We start from the raw sequence: 5,000 nt of genomic DNA, 5'->3' as shown, positions 1-5,000 counted from the left end.
ACCTAACCCACGTTGTCCCTTAACCTAACCCACGTTGTCCCTTAACCTAACCCACGTTGTCCCTTAACCTAACCCACGTTGTCCCTTAACCTAACCCACGTTGTCCCTTAACCTAACCCACGTTGTCCCTTAACCTAACCCACGTTGTCCCTTAACCTAACCCACGTTGTCCCTTAACCTAACCCACGTTGTCCCTTAACCTAACCCACGTTGTCCCTTAACCTAACCCACGTTGTCCCTTAACCTAACCCACGTTGTCCCTTAACCTAACCCACGTTGTCCCTTAACCTAACCCACGTTGTCCCTTAACCTAACCCACGTTGTCCCTTAACCTAACCCACGTTGTCCCTTAACCTAACCCACGTTGTCCCTTAACCTAACCCACGTTGTCCCTTAACCTAACATAGTTCACTGCTCGGAATCTCTGGTGTCGTTGTTATCCTCATGTAGATGTCTTGCGAGTATTGCTAACTTTCCACATATTCCCGCTATCCACTGTCAATTGTACTGCAATAGGACTATATCGGCCCCCCCCCCCCTCTGTCCCCCTCTTTGTGTCTCTGTCCTCTCAAGCTGGTCGGTCTGGCGTTTGAGTGTTAAATGAGCCTCGCAGCTGTTCAGTTGCATTCAGATGTCGACGCCCTCAGTGTACGTCGTGGTATGGTCTGTGTCCATTGTCCGCTGATGTCGTACGCGTAACCCACACGCTGTACCGATCATCGGTCGTTACGTACAGAGTGAAGTAGTGTGATACGTGTGACCGTACGCTGGCTGTGCCCAACGGTGTCGAATCTCAATTTCCATATGTTGTGCTCGATGCTACTTGTCTCGTCTCCCAATAACAGCTAGGTTGCACTGTGGTACGCCGTAGAGGCGTGTGGGAGGAACGTACGAACGCATTGTATGTCACCCTGGGTCGCTGGGGGTGGTGGTGCGGTGAGTCAGGTCAGGTCAGCGTGAGCCGTCTGATGTAGTGACGCGTGTATTCCGACTTTGTCGTATTGCCTCACACAAAGTGCTACCCTGGTGGACCGCGTTCCATATCTGGGACATGCCGCAGATGCCGGTTGACAGTGGATCGCGGAAGGGACATCGCATACGTGCGCGGGCCACCTTCCACGTGTTCTCTTCTGCACATGTCGCAGTGTGTATGTGGTCTGATGTAGCGTGTCGTGACACATGACATCCTGGCATGCAAGAATTGTTGAATTCGCAAATGTAGGTGGACATCTACGTTTACTGCCCAAGATACGCAAATGAACTGGAAATCCATTGTTGAGCGGTTGTTCACGCTGGAGGTGAATCTGTGATGGCGACGATCGGTACAGCTATTAACCGGTTGTTTCAGCGGTACCCGCCACATACACACACGTGACTAGGCCCATGTGGGTATGAAGCGATACGCGGCGGTGGCTTGGTGGGACTGTTCCCGGCCGGTGATGGGGGGCCGCCCGGCGTGTTGGCCGCGCGCTGCGTGGGCGCACGCGCAACAGCCGGCTGGTGGGGGGCGCCGAGTGGCAGGAGCGCCAGCAGACGGGCCCGGCAGGCGGCGCAGCTACGCTGCGGCGCACCCTGCACGCGGCGCCTGGCGGCCAAAGTTGGTTCAGCCGAGCCCGGTGCGAAGCGCGGTGGACATCTGCAGTGTGCTGGTCTGATTGAGGACTGTGTGCGTTGAGGATGCGCCGCCGCCTGGCACTCGGCGCCGCGACGCCGTCTGCTGCTCGGTCGCCCCAGCGGTTCTCGCAGGTGGTTTGTATCGCAGTTGTGCGGACGTGTTGGCGCGTGCGCTGTGCTGGGAGAGTTCGCTTCTGCACCCAAGTGGGGCTTTGCCCTTGTGTGGCGCTGGCGTTGGAGCTGCCGGTCACCATAGGTGGCGCGTGTTGTCTCCCGCCGGCAATGCCACGACAGCACGCTCCCGGGCCTCTGTCGGCAGCGGCAAGCTCAGTTGGGAGCAAGGGTGTTCGCACTAAAACCGTCTACTCGCCTAACTCCGGGCGATTGCGCCTCTCTCGAAACCGACCAAGTACCTAGGACGGCGCTGCGCGCCGCCGGGACCTGAGAGGGTTTCGAGGTGTATCGTGCAGGGGAGCTCGGCCTCCTCCTGTTTGCAGAATAATTGAGCGGACGCTTGCGTGTTCGCGCGGGCCCCCGGGACACACTCCCGGGCGGCCGGCTGCTCAGCTCTAGTTGACGCAGCTCCCTGGTTGATCCTGCCAGTAGTCATATGCTTGTCTCAAAGATTAAGCCATGCATGTCTCAGTACAAGCCGCATTAAGGTGAAACCGCGAATGGCTCATTAAATCAGTTATGGTTCCTTAGATCGTACCCACGTTACTTGGATAACTGTGGTAATTCTAGAGCTAATACATGCAAACAGAGTCCCGACCAGAGATGGAAGGGACGCTTTTATTAGATCAAAACCAATCGGATTGGCTTGTCTGGTCCGTTTGCCTTGGTGACTCTGAATAACTTTGGGCTGATCGCACGGTCCTCGTACCGGCGACGCATCTTTCAAATGTCTGCCTTATCAACTGTCGATGGTAGGTTCTGCGCCTACCATGGTTGTAACGGGTAACGGGGAATCAGGGTTCGATTCCGGAGAGGGAGCCTGAGAAACGGCTACCACATCCAAGGAAGGCAGCAGGCGCGCAAATTACCCACTCCCGGCACGGGGAGGTAGTGACGAAAAATAACGATACGGGACTCATCCGAGGCCCCGTAATCGGAATGAGTACACTTTAAATCCTTTAACGAGTATCTATTGGAGGGCAAGTCTGGTGCCAGCAGCCGCGGTAATTCCAGCTCCAATAGCGTATATTAAAGTTGTTGCGGTTAAAAAGCTCGTAGTTGGATTTGTGTCCCACGCTGTTGGTTCACCGCCCGTCGGTGTTTAACTGGCATGTATCGTGGGACGTCCTGCCGGTGGGGCGAGCCGAAGGGGTGCTTTCGCGTCCCGAGGCGGACCCCGTTTAAATCCTACCAGGGTGCTCTTTGTTGAGTGTCTCGGTGGGCCGGCACGTTTACTTTGAACAAATTAGAGTGCTTAAAGCAGGCAAGCCCGCCTGAATACTGTGTGCATGGAATAATGGAATAGGACCTCGGTTCTATTTTGTTGGTTTTCGGAACCCGAGGTAATGATTAATAGGGACAGGCGGGGGCATTCGTATTGCGACGTTAGAGGTGAAATTCTTGGATCGTCGCAAGACGAACAGAAGCGAAAGCATTTGCCAAGTATGTTTTCATTAATCAAGAACGAAAGTTAGAGGTTCGAAGGCGATCAGATACCGCCCTAGTTCTAACCATAAACGATGCCAGCCAGCGATCCGCCGCAGTTCCTCCGATGACTCGGCGGGCAGCCTCCGGGAAACCAAAGCTTTTGGGTTCCGGGGGAAGTATGGTTGCAAAGCTGAAACTTAAAGGAATTGACGGAAGGGCACCACCAGGAGTGGAGCCTGCGGCTTAATTTGACTCAACACGGGAAACCTCACCAGGCCCGGACACCGGAAGGATTGACAGATTGATAGCTCTTTCTTGATTCGGTGGGTGGTGGTGCATGGCCGTTCTTAGTTGGTGGAGCGATTTGTCTGGTTAATTCCGATAACGAACGAGACTCTAGCCTGCTAACTAGTCGCGTGACATCCTTCGTGCTGTCAGCGATTACTTTTCTTCTTAGAGGGACGGGCGGCTTCTAGCCGCACGAGATTGAGCAATAACAGGTCTGTGATGCCCTTAGATGTTCTGGGCCGCACGCGCGCTACACTGAAGGAATCAGCGTGTCTTCCTAGGCCGAAAGGTCGGGGTAACCCGCTGAACCTCCTTCGTGCTAGGGATTGGGGCTTGCAATTGTTCCCCATGAACGAGGAATTCCCAGTAAGCGCGAGTCATAAGCTCGCGTTGATTACGTCCCTGCCCTTTGTACACACCGCCCGTCGCTACTACCGATTGAATGATTTAGTGAGGTCTTCGGACTGGTACGCGGCATCGACTCTGTCGTTGCCGATGCTACCGGAAAGATGACCAAACTTGATCATTTAGAGGAAGTAAAAGTCGTAACAAGGTTTCCGTAGGTGAACCTGCGGAAGGATCATTACCGACTAGACTGCATGTCTTTCGATGTGCGTGTCGTGTCGCGCAACACGCTACCTGTACGGCAGTGGCCGTGCGCCGCGTGCGGAACCACGCGTGCCTCTCAAAACTAGCGGAAGTGTTGTTGTTGTTGTTGTTGTTGTTGTGTGGTACGAGCGCTGAAGCTCTGGAGCGGCTGGCCTGCGGTACCTGGCGCCTGGCGCCGGTTTTGAATGACGTTCGCCCGAGTGCCTGTCCGCCCCGGTGTGGAGCCGTACGACGCCCATCGGCTGTGAGGCCGTTGGACACAAAAAAATAGTGGAACAGGGGCCGTCAGACGCCTCAGTCCCGCAAATGCTACTGTCTTGAAAGAGACAGTGGGAGACTGAAAAGGAAAAGATCACCCAGGACGGTGGATCACTCGGCTCGTGGGTCGATGAAGAACGCAGCAAATTGCGCGTCGACATGTGAACTGCAGGACACATGAACATCGACGTTTCGAACGCACATTGCGGTCCATGGATTCCGTTCCCGGGCCACGTCTGGCTGAGGGTCGGCTACGTATACTGAAGCGCGCGGCGTTTGTCCCGCTTCGGAGACGTGGGAGTGTCGTGGTCGCCTGTGTGGCCGGCCGCGTCTCCTTAAACGTGCGATGCGCGCCCGTCGCCTGGCGGTTCGCATACCGGTACTTTCTCGGTAGCGTGCACAGCCGGCTGGCGGTGTGGCGTGCGACACCTCGTACAACGACCTCAGAGCAGGCGAGACTACCCGCTGAATTTAAGCATATTACTAAGCGGAGGAAAAGAAACTAACAAGGATTCCCCCAGTAGCGGCGAGCGAACAGGGAAGAGTCCAGCACCGAACCCCGCAGGCTGCCGCCTGTCGTGGCATGTGGTGTTTGGGAGGGTCCACTACCCCGACGCCTCGCGCCGAGC

The 5,000-nt window shown here is 55.7% G+C and overlaps 3 non-coding genes across 3 annotated transcripts in view; all 3 read left to right on the top strand.

Moving 5' to 3' along the window:
- The first annotated feature begins 2,197 nt into the window (after window positions 1-2,197).
- On the top strand, window positions 2,198-4,090 carry LOC126313458 (small subunit ribosomal RNA). The gene has a single exon (XR_007555149.1). It is a non-coding gene; the product is annotated as a small subunit ribosomal RNA (ribosomal RNA).
- Window positions 4,091-4,466: 376 nt separating this feature from the next.
- LOC126313426 (5.8S ribosomal RNA) lies at window positions 4,467-4,621 on the top strand. The gene has a single exon (XR_007555125.1). It is a non-coding gene; the product is annotated as a 5.8S ribosomal RNA (ribosomal RNA).
- Window positions 4,622-4,809: 188 nt separating this feature from the next.
- Window positions 4,810-5,000, top strand: part of LOC126313592 (large subunit ribosomal RNA) — a 4,222-nt gene continuing 4,031 nt past the window's right edge. Inside the window, exon 1 of the ribosomal RNA XR_007555269.1 lies at window positions 4,810-5,000. This exon is cut by the window's right edge and continues 4,031 nt beyond it. This is a non-coding gene — a ribosomal RNA (large subunit ribosomal RNA).

Source organism: Schistocerca gregaria, unplaced genomic scaffold, assembly GCF_023897955.1.
Source record: "Schistocerca gregaria isolate iqSchGreg1 unplaced genomic scaffold, iqSchGreg1.2 ptg000483l, whole genome shotgun sequence".
In the NCBI taxonomy this organism is placed as follows: domain Eukaryota; kingdom Metazoa; phylum Arthropoda; class Insecta; order Orthoptera; family Acrididae; genus Schistocerca; species Schistocerca gregaria.
This window is presented reverse-complemented; position numbering and strand designations above follow the sequence as displayed.